The following is a 16,669-nucleotide window of genomic DNA, read 5'->3' as shown; positions in this document are numbered from 1 at the left end:
TCATATCTTTTCATGTCTTTGTACAGAAATTATCACAATGGGTGCTTCAGTGGGAATGAACAGAACAGTAACCATCAAGAGATCCATCATTCCCTGTCGTCCACTTCCAGCTTCTGGCAAACAGAGGGTTGGGACACTCAGAGAATGTTGCATCCCTGTCCATTCTGGCTAATGGCCATTGATGGACCTATCCTTCTGGAACTTATTTAGTTCTTTTTTAAACTCTGTTATAATGTTGGCCTTCACAACATCTCCTGGCATAAAGATCCACAGGTTGACTCTTGTTGTGTGAAGAAGTACTTCCTTTGTGTGTTTTAAACCTGCTGCCTATTAATTTCACTGGGTGACTCCTCACTTTTGTTATGTGAAGGAGTAAATAACACTTCCTTATTCACTTTCTCCACATCAGTCAAGATTTTCTAGACCTCTATCATATCCCCCCGTTAGTCATCTCTTTTCCAAGCTGAAAAATCCCAGTCTTTTTCATTTTTCCTCATATGGAAGTTGTTCCATACTCCAAATCATTTTTGTTGCCCTTCTCCGTACCTTTTCCAATTCCAATATTTTTGGGGGGATAGGGTGACCAGATCTGCACAAAGTATTCAAGATGTGGGTGTATCACAGATTTACATAGAGGCATTATGATATCTTCTGTCCCATTAGCTATCCCTTTCCTAATGCTTTCTGACAATCTATTAACTTTTTTGACTGACACTGCACATTGAGCAGATGTTTTCAGAGAACTATCCACGACTCCAAGATTTTTCTTGAGTGGTAACAGCTAATTTAGACCCCATCATTTTGTATGTATAGTTGGGATTAGGTTTTCCAATGTGCATTACTTTGCATTTATCAACACTGAATTTCATCTACCATTTTGTTGCCCAGTCTCCCAGTTTTGTGAGATCTCTTTGTAACTCTTCTCAGTCTGCTTTGGACTTAACTGTCTTGAGTAATTTTGTATCATCTGCAAATTTTGCCACCTCACTGTTTACCCCTTTTTTCAGATCATTTATGAGTATGTTGAACAGAACTGGTTCCAGTATAGACCCCTGGGGGACACCACTAATTATCTCTCTCCATTCTGAAACCTGACCATTTATTCCTACCCTTTGTTTCCTATCTTTTAACCCATTACTGATCCATGAGAAGACCCTCCCTCTTATCCCATGACTGCTTAGAGCCTTTGGTGAGGGACCTTGTCAAAGGCTTTCTGAAAGTCTAAGTACACTATAACTAGGGCCAGTGCAACCACTAGGCAAACCAGGCAGTCGCCTAGGGTGCCAAGTGGTTGGGGGTGCCAAAAAGCGGTGCCCTGGCTTGGCAGGGAGGAGCCACCTTCCGGAGGCACCGAAGAGCCAGAGTATTGGCTTGTGGGGGCTGCGAGCCCCAGCCATGGAGGAGCCGGCGTGGCGCAGGGGGGGCAGCAGCCTTGCAAAGGCGGCAGTGCCGCTAGCGGGGAGCAGCCACGCCCCCCACCCCTCCTGCCCAGGGTGCGACCCGGCACCCCCCCGGGGGCTCCTACAGGCTGCAGCAGATGCATGCGGGTGCTGGCACCCATGCACCCCCTGGCTCCTCTCTCACTGCACTCAGGCTCTGCAGCTCCCAGGCATGTGAGCCACCCTGCTCCTGCTCCGGGAGGGGCAGCAGCAGCTCACACTCCCGGGAGCCGCAGAGTCTGAGCGCGGCGAGGAGGGAACCAGGGGGGCGCATGGGGGCTGGCACATAAATGCATATTTAGGGTTCTTCAATAACTTGATATCCCATCACATTGCATTTTTGGCCTTTTGTGTTTTGTGTTTGAAAAGCAGATTCTGTGTTCACCATTGAAAATCTTGGTTACATTCCAGAACAATGGTACAGAATTCAGAAGAAGCCCTAGATTATAGCTTATCATGCAAGATGGGAATATTCTTCAGATTTCAGATTAAAAAAAAGACCAATTACATGGTTGAGAAGTAAATATAAAGTATTTAATGTGTTTATACAAAGTGAGTTTGTTTATATTTGGACCATCACGTTTCAAAAAAAGTCTTGTTTTCCTAACTTTAATATTGTTAAAAATTCACAAAGAAAGAAAATGACTTTGAAAGTTGAGTATGGAAAAACAACCTTTTTTTTTTCCTTCATTTTTTTTCGCGCCCTTTTCTGCTTTTTAGGTACAGTTACTCAAATATTTGCACAGCATATTTTGAAAGTCAAATGAAAAACAACGAACTCATATCAACTAAGCCACCAAGTAGTTCGGTTTCCAGAGGATGGGGAGAGAGAAATACATTTTTTATCTAAGAGCCTAGTTTTTCATGAAAGTTGCTGAAAGTTAGATGAGCAATTAACTGATTTGGCAACTGCAAAGTTGATACTTGGTAGGCTATGCCAAGTGACTTTATTTATTAATTTGGATTTCATTCTAAAAGAAACATCCCACAGCCATACGCACCACTGACAACCTGCCCAGGTGTTTGTCTATGCACCTGTTATATCTTGTCTTTAGACTGTAAACACCTGGTGACTATCATTTACTATGTATCAATTTAGTTCCTAGCACAATGGGTCCCCAACTTGGCTGACACCTCTGACAATATAAATTTTTAATATTAATATTTTTAAAACACGGTGCCATAGGAATTGTAATACATAACTCCATCCAGAGTAGCAGTATTTATCCAGCCCCCATGCTACATGCACTGAGCATGTGAGTAACCTTAAACATAGCAGGACTACTCACATGCTTGAAGTTATGCAAGTGCTTCAGTGCTTTATTGCTCTTTAACCATAAACTGACAGATTAGTGTTGTCCTGCACCCTAGGACACATGGTACATGGTTGCAAGTAGTCCTGCTTAAGGGACTCACCCTTGGTGCACAAATTCCCTCAAAAGGTGCTGGGCTTCAGACTTGGTCATGTTCCCCTTACACCTTTCTCCACATTGGTTGCAAATATGGTAGCATGTCCTCTAGGGATGGTGTACCATGCACACTCCCTATCCCTTCTCTCTGGAGTTCTTGGGAGGCAATTGAAAATGAGGCATATGGGTGTCATGTTGGCCCAAGGATATGTCTATGTAACATCTAGCTCGTCTAGATGTTCCTCTGAGTTGCCTTGCAAGGGAGAAGAATCTGTGTGTTGCAGGAATTCTGAGGAAAAGCTGGGAATAGAACGTGGATCTGCTCACTCCCAGGCATGTGACTCACACACAAGACCTTCCTTCTTAGCAGCATGTATGATTTATATTATAAGAGAAAAAGATTTACAACCCAATAATAAAATATCCCCTCTGCCCTTGTATTGTATGATTGTATTCATTGTATTCATTACTGATCATTAAGAAATATCTTTTTAAAAATCAAGAGGTAACAGGTGCAGTTACAGCTATAAAGGCTCGTTGGGATTTGCCCTCAATGAACCGATGTGCAAGGGGCGAGGGAGCGCAAGGTGGAAGTTTCGCCTAGGGCGCAAAATATCCTTGCACCTATATCCACTGGATGACCCTTGTTCACATTTGTTGACCCCCGCTCAAAGAATTCTAATAGATTGGGGAGGCATGATTTCCCTCTGCAAAAACCATGTTGACTCTTCCCAATAAATCGTGTTCATCTATGTGTCTGATAATTCTGTTCTTTACTATAATTTCAACCAATTTGCCTGGTACTGAAGTTAGGCTTACCAGCCTGTAATTTCCAGGATCACCTCTGGAGCCTTTTTTTAAAATTTGTGTCACATTAGCTATAACTCCAGTTATGTGGTACAGATGCTGATTTAAATGATAGGTTACATACCACAGTTAATATTTCTGCAATTTCATATGTGAGTTCCTTCAAAACTCTTGGGTGAATACCATCTGGTCCTGGTGACTTATTAAAGTTTAATTTATCAATTTGTTCCAAAACCTCCTCTAACTCTAACGACACCTCAATCTGGGACAGTTCCTCTGATTTGTCACCTAAAAAGAATGACTCAGGTGTGGGAATCTCCCTCACATCCTCTGCAGTGAAGAGTGATACAAAGAATTCATTTAGTTTCTCGCAATGGCCTTATCTTCCTCGAGTGCTCCTTTAGAACTTCAATCACCCAGTGGCCCCACTGATTGTTTAACAGGCTTCCTGTGTCTGAAGTATTTAAATTTTTTTTTGCTGTTAGTTTTAAGTTGCTTTTCAAATTCTTTTTTGGCCTGCCTAATTATACTTTTACACTTGACTTGCCAGAGTTCATGCTCCTGTCTATTTTTCTCAATAGGATTTAACTTCCAATTTTTAAAAGATGCCTTTTTACCTCTAGCTGCTTCTTTTACTTTGTTGGTAAGTCGTGATGGCACTTTTTTGGGTCCTTTTACTATATTTTTTTAATTTGGGATATACATTTAATTTGAACCTCTATTATGGTGTTTTTTAAAACTTTCCATGCCGCTTGCAGGCATTTCACTTTTGGGACTGTATCTTTTAATCTGTTTAACTAGCTTCCTCATCTTTGTGTAGTTCTCCTTTCTGAAATCAAATGCTACTTTGGTGGGCTTCTTTGGTGTTATCCCCCACACAGGGATGTTACATTTAATTAGAATATGGTCGCTATTACCAAGCAGTTCAGCTATATTCACCTCTTGGACCAGATCCTCTACTCCACTTAGGACTAAATCAAGAATTGCCTCTCCTCTTATGGGTTCCAGGACAAGTTGCTCCAAGAAACAGTCATTTATGGTGTCAAGAAATATTATCTCTGCATCCCGTCCTGAGGTGACATTTACTCTTTTTATATGGGGATAGTTGAAATCCCCCATTATTATTAAGTTGTTTTTTTTATAGCCTCTCTAATCTCCTTGAGCATTTCACAGTCATCATCACCATCCTGGTCAGGTGGTCAGAAGTATATCCCTACTGCCATATTCTTATTATTCAAGCATGGAATTTCTATCCATAGGGATCCCATGGTACAGTTTGGTTCATTTAAGATTTTTACTACATTTGACTCTATGCTTTCTTTCACTTTTAGTGCCACTTCCCCACCAGTATGACTTATTCTGTCATTCTTATATATCTTGTATCCTGGTATTAATGTGTCCCATTGATTATCATCATTCCACCAAGTTTCTATAATGCCTGTTATATCAATATCCTCATTTAATACCAGACACTCAAGTTCACCCATCTTAGTATTTAGACTTCTAGCATTTGTATTAAGAACCTACGAAATGTGTCGCTTTTAAGCTGTCTGCCTTCATGTGATGTAATTGAACGGGACACCTCTTAATTTGATGTTTCTCATCAGATCCTACCTGTACTTTATCATCTTCCATCCTCTCTTCCATAATAGGATACAAAGAATCCCCATTAATAGATTCTCAACTGAGGGAAGTCTCTGTCCAAACCACATGCTCTTCCACACCTGTTGGCTTTCCCCTAGCCCTTAGTATAAAAACTCCTCTATGACCTTTTTAATTTTACATTCCAGCAATCTGGTTCCATTTTGGTTCAGGTGGAACCCATCCTTCCTGTATAGGCTCTTCCTTTCCCAAAGGTTCCCCAGTTCCTAATAAATCTAAACCCCTCATCCCTACACCATCATCTCATCCACGCATTGAGACCCTGCAATTCTGTCTGTCTATCTGCTCCTGCGTGTAAAATTGGAAGCACTTCAGAGAATGCTACCATGGAGGTCCTGGACTTCAGTCTTTACCTACCAGCCTAAATTTGGCCTCCAGGATCTCTCTCCTATCTTTCCCTATGTCATTGGTACCTACATATACCACAACCACCGGCTCCTCCCCAGCACTACACATAAGCATGTGTAGATGTCTTGAGAGATCTGCAACCTTCACATCCGGTGGGCAATTCACCATGCATTTCCCCCAGCTATCTATATTTCTAATGATCAAATCCCCCACTACTATTACCTGTCTCTTCCGAATAACTGGAGTTCCCTGCCCCGGAGAGGTATCCTCAGTGCCAGTGGATACATGACATCATCTGGAGAGAGTGTCCCAACTGTGGGATCATTTCCCTCTGCTCCACTTTGATGTTCTCCTTCCCTGAGACTTTCATCCTCCTCAACAGCACTAGGCTGTTCTATTCTGCATGTAGTTGCAATTTTCATTGGTTGTAAGTTGTAATGATAAAAAGTGCTCTGTCATTTCTGGAGTGCCTAGTTTGCTGTAAAGAGGAATACTCCCACAGCACACGTCTCAGACTAGATTACTCACAGCTATGCGTTGTTAATCCAGGCACGTAGCTAAGGCTCTCCAAGTCATGGAATATTGTGGGGGAGGGGAAATAAGTATACCAGTGGTGCCAAGATGGCATGGAGGGAGGAGGTATTATGAGCACACTCCTACTCCCATTGAAGTCAGTTGTAGAACTAACTCTCAATGACTTCAAAAGGAGCAGGATTGGCCCTGTGCTTTTACAAGGCCTAATGGTTGTAATGATTCTCCAGGGTGCTGTGGGAGTATGCTAAGCAGCAGCTTTTGGTATCCCTTAGTAAAGGTGTAGGTTATGTTCCCTCTGGTGCCGTTTATTGGCATTTGTTGAGCACAATCATTACCACCTCCTGCTCCACCAAGACAATCCCCCTTCAAGGGGTGGCCCGCACTGTTGGTTACATCAGCCAACTTCCTCCTTTTGCTGTCAAGCTGCCTCTTGAATGGATGAGTAAGAGCAGCCATGCAGGTTCAGCTACTATTTGGTTTGATGAGCACAAGGCACTCAGTTTGGTACCGCCATAACTTTTTCAGTTAGAGTTGTGATTTTTTTTACCATTATAGGCCAGGTTGACACTATCAAGTTTGGTCAGGTATGAAAACACCACACACCCTAACTGACATAGCTTTGCCGGCAAACCCCCCTGTAGACACAGCTATGCTGACAGACTGCTTCTGTTGGCTTAGCTAACATTGTCCAGGGAGGTGGTGATAGCATGTCAACGGAAAAACTCCTTCTATTGGCATTTGCTGTGTCTACACTAGGAGGTTCTGCCAAATACCTCTACTGGCAAAGCATTTGTAGTGTAGACAAGGCCACACTTACAGCACCACAACTCTAGTCTGGTTGCAATTATGCTAGTATAAAGGTGCCTTCAGGGGCGGCTCTACAAAGTAGGCTGCCCCAAGCAGCGCGGAGCGCTGCGCCGCCCTTCCCCAGTCCCGCGGCGGGTCCCCTCTTCCCGCGGCTCCGGCATCCTGGAGAGGGCGGCATTTGGCTCCGGTGGAGCTCCCGCCGGCATGCCTGCGGCAGGTCCACCGGAGCCCGGGACGAGCGGACCTGCCGCAGTCATGCCTGCGGGAGCTCAACCGGAGCCGCGGGAAGACGGGACCCGCCGCAGGCATGACTGCGGCAGGTCCGCTCGTCCCGGGCTCCGGTGGACCTGCCGCAGGCATGCCGGCGGGAGCTCCACCGGAGCCAAATGACGCCCTCCCCAGGATGCCGCCCCAAGCAGGCGCTTGGCCCGCTGGTGCCTAGAGCCGCCCCTGGGTGCCTTATACCAGAATGGTTTATTTCCCTTCGCATATGGGACTAACTATAGTGGTGTAAACCAACTATATCAGTACAGTTAAAGCATCACAACTTTTGTGTGTAGACAAGCCCTCAGAAAGTGCAGCAAAGAGCTTGGTATAAATGCTTAGCTGCATTGGCTCAGACTAGAGAAAGTGAGTTTAAATCACAAGGAAGGTTAATTGTGTGATAAGGCACTGCACTGAGACAATGGAGATCTGGGCTGTATACCTGAGTTTGCCACAGACTCCCTGGGTAACCTGAGGCAAGTCACCTAATCTCTCTGTGCCTCAGCTCCCCATTGTTGAGGATAAATTAATTGTGAGGCACTGAGATACTACGGGGATGGGGGCTGTATAAGCATACAGTGACAGTACTGGCAAGCTCTGGGCCTCCTAAGGCAGCTGGGCTTTGATGGTGACTTGTGTCACGAAGCCCCTACTTCTGACAAACTCATGATCCAAGACTGGCATCCAGGTTCTGCTGGCAGAAGCCAGACAGTGAACCAGGCTCCCAGGGTGCAGTAGTTTCACGTTTTTCCTTCTTATTCATCTGTTTTGTTCTTTTTTTTTTTTTACACCGGAGTGAGAGGAGAAGTGGAACATGCCCAAGCAATGAGAGATGTCAGATGGTAAAGCTGAAAGAAGCCATGTCAACTGTGGGATCTAAAAGAGGCTCCCTGGTAGTGGTGGTGTTTTACAGACATTAAAACAGGAATTTTCATCCCCCCCCCCAAATTAAAAGCTTCTCAGGCAGCTCCCAAAGGGGAAAATCCTGGTCTCTAAACTCTGCTGGGTTCTGCTGAAGGTAACACAGAGAGTAAGAAAAAATATTCTGCTTATTAGTCACCTATTTAAAATTTACCTGCTCTGAAGAGCGGAATTGTTTACTCCCCACAATCTGCTAGTTGTGAGGAAAGGAAAATGATCCTGTACAGGTACCATGGAGCTGTTTAACATTTAAATCACTGACAACAGCCGACTATAAATAGGAAAACATTGAAATGTGTAAATAATCATAACTGCACATGGACTGCACGTTATATTCACACAGCTGCTCATTACACAGACCTGCATAATATGCAGACCACATAGTACTTGACTGCTCTCATAACTGATGCATGCACCTGGGTATCTCTTGGATTGTTTTCCCTCCTGCTTTGGGTTTTTATTTCTGCTTTGCTTTTGTCAGGAGCTGCCCATGGCCACTGTGCCTTTGTGCAGTGTGACGATCAAAGTATCTTTTGAACAGAATGTAAAACAAGGGCTTGACCATTTGTGACCATTAAAATTTCATGGCATTTTTATGAGCTGTGGGGAGTTAATCCAAGTGTCCTGGGCAAAGTCTAGTTCATGTACTATGAACTAGCTCCATTCAGCCTATTCTGGAGGATTGGTTGGATATTGTGGGATCAATCCTCAGATGCAGCAGTGTTCCACTTAGTGCATCTGAGGGGCCAAAGGGCCATTGAAGAATATGCTGCAGACAGTGACAGGTCTGAGCAAGTGCCATGTAGAAGCCTTTGAACCGGATAGTGTTCTAATCACAGCAGATTGGGTGACCTAGCTGCTTCCACCCAAACCCCTAAAGTGCCACTGCTGGGAGAGGCTAGTGCTGTCGCTCTCATAATCAATTCTTATGCAGTCTGTGTCTTCAGTGTTTGCTTTTTAGAAAACTCAGAGACCTGACCATGTTACCATAGTAACAGCATGAGATGTGAGCTCTGATGAGGGTTATCTGCAGTCTAGAGGTTCTTGTGTGTTGTCGCAGGGGGACTATTCAGCATTCTGTCTTTGCACACCAGAAGTTGCACATGTGTTTCAATAATTTAAATGTTTATTTAATACCGATTTCAACAAGTGACACTGGTATTGATAGGGAGATGTACCAGATTTCCCTTCAGATGACAATATGAGAAAAGAAGAACCAGGGATCAAGGCTCTTTTTTTTCTGACCCTATGGACCAGAACTGGTCAGAACTTAAAACTATCACTGGTCCCTCTGATTAGCAATGTTTGCTGGCATTGGTCTAGAAGTGAACATTTCACGTTACAGCTCTGAGATCGGTGTTTGATTCCCCAGGGATTGACAGAAGTCGAAATTCATAGCCTATGAATTCTCTTGAGATCAACAGGTACATTAAAACGATTTAACCCTCACAAGGCAAAACATAACAAGCATCATCACGGAGGGCCATTGATACAGGTGGATTTATTGGCCATTACATTTCCATCTCGTTGTGCAGGGGAAAGCACGTGGGGGAAGCCCAGGCTATCACTGCAGCTGCTCATGATGTACCCACTTTGTGGACGCTCACAGTTGTCAGGCTTTGGCTCCTTTAGCCAACACTACACTCATTTAAATTATTAAAACAGGAAAACCACACAGGCAGGATCACAAGAGAAACTGCCTGTGAAATTATTCTTAAAAATAAAGAGCTCTCTACATAGGAAATAATGAAATAATCTGAGAGAAGAGCTAGATTTATAAGGGCCTGTGACAATGTATAAAGGTGCTCCTTAAGTCCCAGGCAGCATGTAAGGGGTTACAAGGAGAGCCCAGGTTGTGTCTATCACATGGGGGAGCTAGGGTAGGGCTATAAAAGTACAGATGAAGCTACTACAGGGGTCATTAAGTAGGGATGCTGTGTCTTTTCCCCTTACGATCCCACTTGCTGAAAGCTAGAAAGGCCTCTCTCTGGTGCTTGTTACCCAGTGTTCTGGGTTGTTTTGCTCTTGTTTTTTTAAACTTTTGTGTGTGAAAGCCAGCCTTGAAGAAGGGGACTTGAGCTGTGCTATAATTTGGGATGTTATTTTACCTTCCCTGGCTGGTGTCTTGAAGTGCCTCCTTCAACCAAACATAAAGCAGACCTTTAGGTAACGGACTCTGGGCCCCATAGTCCTGTGTTCCATTTCTCTGTGTCTCAGTTTCTCCATCGCTGAAAGAGAGAAGATGGATTGGATAACATGATTGGCTGTACCTCTGCATTAAAGACTGGTGGGGGGAAAATTGATCCATTTCATATAAATTAGGAGGGCTTTAGGAAGTTGCTAGTACAGTCCTCAGATGGGCAAAGTTTGAGCATTTCTGACGTACACTGCGGCTAGGCTCTTGGAAATGCAGGCAAGACAGATATGCTTATGCATCTAAAAATGTATCAGCGTGTTTGGGGCAATGTTTTAACTGACTTTCTGTTCATTTATGAACCATGTGAAAGTGCTAAAATAACTTAATAGGGGAAAGGGTGGGGGACAAAAAGAACAGTCACACATTAAACCTAGAGAGGAAATTTAGTTCTGCAAGGTCTAACTGTCTGTTTCTGAAATCTGGCATCGGCCTAACGAAAGAGCATCACATCCAACATAAAGAACCAACTTTCTGCAGCCAAAGGATGCATTACTTCTTCACAAGGAGAGGGGAAGCAGAGAACTGAGGCTGGGATGAGGTGGCCCATTGGCACAACATCCATTTCTGCTGATACTGTACATTACCTCAGGAATGGGAGGTAGGGGGGTTTGTTGTGTGTGAAGAAGCTGAATCAGCCCAGAGCCTGCTTCCTTTTCCACCCTTGGCTAGCTACCTACCTACAGCATTTATACCACTCACCTCACCATGGTATCTGAGCTTCCATCAATAATAAAATCCCCAGTTAATAATAATAAATAATTCCTAGCACTTATAGTGTGTTTGTCCAGTAGATTCCAAAGCACCTTACTAAGGTGACTAACAGTTATTGTCCCCATTCCATAGATGCGGCAAGGAGCCCAAGAGAGACGGAGTGCTGTTTGGATGTTCAGTGATCTAATTTCCCCTTTTCTGTCCCAACTAGAAATCATCTTCTTCCTCTCCCTCCCCTGTTCCGGAGGTAAAGTGAAGCCGGAGAAGTGAGTTTTAGGTTTGGTTTGGAAAGAGGCAAGACTTGTGGACTGTCTGGCCCAGATTCTCAAAGGTATTTAGATGCTTAACTCCCATTGACTACAATGGGGCTTAGGTGCCTACAAACCTTTTATATAAGAGTTTATAATGATTAGGGAGCAGGATCAGACCCCAGAAGAAAGCTAATCTAAAGCAAGTCTCTGCAAAATGCTTTTAGGAGAAGGATTTAGATAAAGTACATTTGAGAGAGCGAGAGAAGGTTGTTTGTCTCTACCCCAACTGAGACACTGCTCCTGGCTTTGCTTCACAAAGATCTGGTTGCTGAGATACCATGTACAAAAGCTGAACAGCTGGGCCAAACAGACCATTACAGTGAAATACACCCTTCTAAGAGAAGGGGGGAAAAGAGAGGAAAATGTAGGGTTTGTTGGCCTTTTAATGGCAAGGGAAAATGTGCCATTAGTTCCAAAAGATACTTATTTCTTTATATTTCTAAAAACATTTTAAATGATTTTCTGAAGAGGAATACACTCAAACAAATAATCTCTAAAGAAAATGTTTTATCTGAATACACTTTTAACAGCCCAAGTACTTTAATTATAGAAAGTATTTAAACTAAAAACACTACTATTTTAAGTCCCGATCCTGCAAAAACTTCCATAGGATAACGTGTGTGAGTAGAGTTAAGTATGTGCATAGATATTTGCAGAAGTGGGGCCTTATTATTAATTATTATTATTATTTAATTTGTACATCCAATTCTGAGTAGCTGCCTCAGAAAAGAGGATAGGTATTTTTAAATGAATTTTACAAATACTTTTATAATAATTTCCAATGGATTTAGCCCTACATAATTCCTTCTCTTCCTCATTTTTCAAATCAAAGATCCTGCAATGTACAAGATTTTATGAGCAGCATTAAAAGAAAAATACACCAGACATTTTTACACTGATAAGGTAAATAAGGAATTACAGAAATGTAAAGTTAACTGCACAAAGGATTTCATTTTCACCACTGGGGTTTAGATTGTGACAGCACTTTTGCAATAAATTTAGCTTTTCATGGGTTCATTATTCACCCCTGAAAATTTTACTCCAAGGTTAAACTTGTCACAATACATCTTACCACAAAAATTAAATTTGCGAAGGATAATAGGTGAGAATTCAGTGATGATCTGGACTTGCCATCAATTCTAACCAGTTCAAAATGCTACTATTTGCATTTCAGTAGAAAGAAGCTACTAAATCCTGAGATGGAAGTGGAAGAAACATTGTAATTCTCCAAATGCCATTATTGTAAAATTTACAAGCCAGAGGGTTACGGGTGAGTATTTTTGAAATCTCAAGCCTCCAGTGGGGTGTGGTGAAATCTATTGTCAAGAAAGATTTTCAAGGGACAAAGATAGGTCTCTTAAGAACTGTGACAGTTGAATAAATGACTCTTGTGTGGATATCTGTAATCACTGTAATAAAACCACCCCCTCAAGAGGTGGGAAGTAGGTCAATGGAAGAATTCTCCCATTGATTTAGCAGTGTCTATAGTGAAGCATAGGTCGGCTTAATTGCGTCTCTCAAGGGTGTGAATTTTTCACACACCTGAACGACATAGCTAAATTGACCTAAATTTTAGGTGTAGACCAGGCCTAAGGCCCTAATCATGCAAAAACTTAAATACTTTGTGCACTGTGAATGGTCCCACTGACTGGCAGGATCTGAGCCAATCGCTGCTTCCTGCAGCACCTGTGGGTATCCCATCTAAGCACTGACTATTGTCCCATCATGTCTAAAGTAAGGTCCAACTCTGCACCAAATCCCATATAGGTGCCTTAGACTGAGAGCTCTTTGGGACAGAGAACATCATGTCTTTTAATTCACTCTATAAAGCATTGAGCACATTTTTGGCATCATATAAATAATATGTAGTAATAGTGACCCAACCTGCTTAGCTTGAGAGGGCTAACAGTATCATAGCACAAGACAGCACAGCTTTGGCATAGTGCTTGCAGCTATTCTTACAATGTGTCATGTCAACCTTGGCATAGTCATTTATATCACTGGTATAATCTTCTCCTGAATACAAAATAGAGAAGACTATTAACCATGAAACAGAGATCAGAATTAAGGTGCATTTTCCACCTTCTTACCCAGCAGCTCACTGTCTCACATATACACCTACAAACTAATTGAACTATTTATCACACAAACAGGGAAGGAAGAACTAAAAGAAAAAAGTTACTGTTATATCTATTTTTAAATACATAAGAGGATACTTACATGGATACTACCATGCCCCCTGCAGTCCACCTTGTCAGATTGGGGTCCATACACATACCTACTTAGATTAGCTATTTTATAAAATAGTGTCATTGTGGTTTTAGTTTACCCAGTATTCTCAACCCTAACCCATTCAAATCATGAGTCAGGACCCCCAAAATCATGAGACTGGCTTTAAAAAAGAATGTGGTTACAAATAAAAATAAAGGTTGGGTTATATTTATTCGTTGTCTAGTTTCTGAGCTTTAGAATGCACTTGGGTCACATTTTCAAGCTTTTCTCTGCAACCATGAGGGCTAGAAAATTGTTTTTTAAACAAAAGGTGTGGTTTACACAAATCATATGAATCTAGGAGCTGGGGCTTTAAGAAATAACCAAATACGGCAGGATTTAAGATAAAATCCAGATTATTGACAATGTTGTACTTTATCAGCTCTTTTCCAAGAGATCCTTACATTTCTGACAACATAGGAACAGCCATATTGGTCAGACCAACGGTTCATCTAGGCTAATATCCTGTCTTCAATGCCAGATGCTTCAAAGGGAAAGAATAGAACAGGACAATCATCAAGTGATCCATCCCCTGACATCAAGTCTCAGCATCTGGCAGCCAGGGATTTAGGGACACCCAGAGCACGGGGAAGCATCCCTGACCTTCTTGGCTAATAGCCATTGATGGACCTATCCTCCATGAATGTATCTAATTCTTTTTTTAATCCAATTATAGGTTTTGTCTTCACATTTCCTGGCAAAGAGATCCACAGGTTGACTGTGTGTTGTGTGAAGAAGTACTTCCTTTTATTTGCTTTAAACCTGCACCCTATTAATTTCATTGGGTAACTCCTAGTTCTTGTGTTATGTGAAGGAGTAAATAACACTTCCTTATTCACTATCTCCACACCCTTCATGATTTTATAGACCTCTATCATAATTCCCCTTAGTTGTCTCTTTTTGAAGACAAATAATTCCAGTCTTTTTAATCTTTCTTCATATAGAAGCTGTTCCATACCCTTAATCATTTTTGTTGCCCTTCTCTGTACCTTTTTCCAATTATAATGTCTTTTTTTGAGATGATGTGACCAGAACTGCACACAGTATTCAAGTTGGGAGTGTACCATGGATTTATATAGTGTCATTATGACATTTACTGTCCGTGACAATCTGTATCCCTATGCTCATCCTTTTTACAAGACTATGATAAATGTTATATAAAGTATGCCTTGTAAGGTATCATTTGAAAACTCACAATTTACTGATCATTCTTGTCCTGATAAAATATGTGTGGCAACATTGTATGTAAAGTTATAAAATTCTACTGTAAAAGACATGTTCTAAGTCTAGGGAAACAGCTTCAAACCAGTTCCCCAGAGCCAAAAGGCTAGCCAACACCTCAGCCCAGTGTCAACACAATCATATGGACTATTACCTGATTAAGTGGCCATTCTTTGGCAGGAAGAAGGGTCTGAGTGAGAAATTTACATATTGGCAATGGAACAGCTGGAAGTTCCTGACCAAACAAACTTTCTGTCTCCTGAATCTCAGCTGATGATTTTCAAAGTGGAAAATAACTGTAAGAAGTGAGAACAGAGGACACAAATTATCTCTCCCTTCATATCTAGTCACGCACAGCACTGACAATACTTGAAAGACAAAGTAAGCACCAGTCAACTGGGGAGGGATCCTGGCTGAAAGATCCAGTCAATAAGACTACTAGAACATGTGGTGAGAAAGATCCTTTTGCTTTTAGTTCACTAAGCTTGTTAAATTAGGTATTAGTTTGCATTTCACCTTTTATTCTTTGAAACCAATTCTGACTTTTATGCCTTATTCCTTGTAATCACTTAAAATCTATTTTTCTGTAGTTAATAAACTTGTTTTATTGTTTTATCTAAATCAGTGAGTGTTTGGAGTGAAGTGTTTGGGAACTTTAATTAGGATAACAAGATTTGTGCATATTCTTTTCTATTAATGGATTTTATACGAACTTGAATTGTCCAGGAAGGTGCTGGGCAGAAGATGCACATTACTGGGGGGAAATCTGGGACTGGGAGTTTGCTGTTGTTGTCCTGCTGGTGTAATTCATGGGTGGATAGCTAAGCACTCATACAGTATAGCTGGGATTGATTTATATGATGGAGGCTGTGGGTAGGGAGACCAGGCATAGTTGCTCTCAGAGCAAAGCAGTGAAAAAGGCCCCTCAGGGTGGAAAATTGAGGGGACATAGCGATCCATCAGTCCAGACTGTACCCTGGGAAATATCACACTGTCTTATTATCTACCATCGTCCTAATGGTTCCTAACCTTGTTAGCTTTTTTGATTGCTGCTGCACATTGAGCAGCTGTTTTTAGAGAACTATCCACAGTGACCCCAAGATCTCTTTCTTGAGTGGTAACACCTAATATAGACCCCATTATTTTGTATGTATCCTTGAGATTGTTTTCCAAAATGCATTACTTTGCATGTCTTCAACATTGAATTTCATCTGCCATTTTTTTGCCCTCTATAGGAGCAGCAGAAGTGCCCTAAAAGTGGGGGGAGCACAGGCGCTGGAACCATGCCCCCCACTCCTTCACCCCAAGCCCCAGCACTGCCCACCTCACTATTTATCCCTTTCCCCAACTTATAAATGTATGAGTATGTTGAACAGCATCGGTCCCAGTACAGCTCGCTGGGGGACACGCCTATTTACCTCTCTCCATTCTGAAACCTATTCTTTCCTACCCTGGGTTCCCTATTTTTTAATCAGTTACTGATCCATGAGAGGGCCGTCCTCTCTGGTCTCATCCCATGCCAGCTTGCTGTGCATAAGAACCTGTGGTCAGAGACCTTGTCAAAAGATTTCTGAAAGTTCAAATACACTGCAGCCTCTGGATCACGCTGGTCCACATGTTGGTTGACCCCCCCCCCCCCTCAAAGAATTCTAATTAATTCTGTCCCGAGATTGTTGTTTTGGCTACTTTAAAAATGAAGCGTTAAAAACACAGCTCCTGGCTGGTTAATAAATACGGTATTTCAGGAGCTGCATGGAAGCAAACCAG

At 42.3% G+C, this 16,669-nt stretch overlaps 1 long non-coding RNA gene across 1 annotated transcript; it reads right to left on the bottom strand.

Moving 5' to 3' along the window:
* Positions 1-8,022: 8,022 nt before the first annotated feature.
* On the bottom strand, positions 8,023-15,193 carry LOC120370977. Its single transcript, XR_005584091.1, has 3 exons — positions 15,057-15,193; positions 10,300-10,419; positions 8,023-8,146 (listed from the first exon to the last, which is right to left on the bottom strand). It is a non-coding gene; the product is annotated as an uncharacterized LOC120370977 (long non-coding RNA).
* Positions 15,194-16,669: the final 1,476 nt, after the last annotated feature.

The sequence above is a fragment of the Mauremys reevesii genome, linkage group 8, assembly GCF_016161935.1.
Source record: "Mauremys reevesii isolate NIE-2019 linkage group 8, ASM1616193v1, whole genome shotgun sequence".
Classification (NCBI taxonomy): domain Eukaryota; kingdom Metazoa; phylum Chordata; order Testudines; family Geoemydidae; genus Mauremys; species Mauremys reevesii.
The sequence above is the reverse complement of the archived record's forward strand: the minus strand, read 5'-3'. Positions and strand labels throughout refer to the sequence as shown.